Here is a 1,051-nt window from a genome sequence, read left to right as displayed (position 1 = left end):
GTCAACTAGAAAATAAAAACGAGAGATGGAATGCGTCTTAGTAAAGAAATCTGCAATCTGCAAGGAAGAAGGAACAAAAGGTAAAGCAATGGTGTCATGCTTAAGATGATAACGAGTAAGATGACAATCGATCTCAATGTGTTTAGTTCGCTCATGAAAAACTGAGTTGTGAGCAATTTGAATAGAACTCTGGTTGTCACAATACATAGGAGTAGGATGAGAAAAGAAAACTCTCATATCAGCAAGTAACCAACGTAACCAAACAATCTCTTTGGTAGTAGATGTCATGGCACGATATTCTATTTCGGTGGATGATTGAGAAACAATAGATTATTTTTTGCTCTTCCAAGAAATAAGAGAATCACCTAAAAAGATACAAAATCTAGTAATAGACTATGATCTGTGGGATCACTACTATGATCAGCATCAGAGTATGCATGCAACTCCAAGGAAAAGGTGGATAAAAGGAAAAGGCTCTGAAAAACTATACCCGAAGATATCGCAAAATACGAAGAACAACTGCCCAATGAATAGTAGTAGGAGAAGCAACAAACTAACTAACAACATGAATAGCATATGCAATATCTGGACGAGTAATGGTGAGATATACCAAACTCGCAACACTAGTGCGGTATAAAATAGGATCTATCAAAGGTAAACCATCAGTAGAAGGGTACCTCGTGTTGACCTCAATAGGAGTATCTACAGTCTTGTTATTAGTAAGTCTAGCCCGCTCAAGAATATCTGCAACATATTTCGACTGAGAAAAAAGGTAATCTCTAGGTGAGTATGCTACCTCAATACCCAGGAAATATCAAAGATAACCCAAATCTTTCATTTCAAATCGTCTAGCCAACTATGTTTTCAAGACTGAAATACTATCAATATCATCATTAGTAATAATCATGTCATCAACATATAAAGACAGAATGATATGACCTGCATCAATGCACTTAATAAAAAGAGCAGAATCATAACTGCTATAAATAAAGCCAAGAGACGAGATCACAATAGAGAATTTCTCAAACCAAGAACGGGGTGCTCGTTTGAG

The sequence above is a fragment of the Populus euphratica genome, unplaced genomic scaffold (genome assembly GCF_000495115.2).
Source record: "Populus euphratica unplaced genomic scaffold, PopEup_1.0 scaffold132.1, whole genome shotgun sequence".
Classification (NCBI taxonomy): domain Eukaryota; kingdom Viridiplantae; phylum Streptophyta; class Magnoliopsida; order Malpighiales; family Salicaceae; genus Populus; species Populus euphratica.
Note: the sequence above shows the minus strand (reverse complement) of the source record.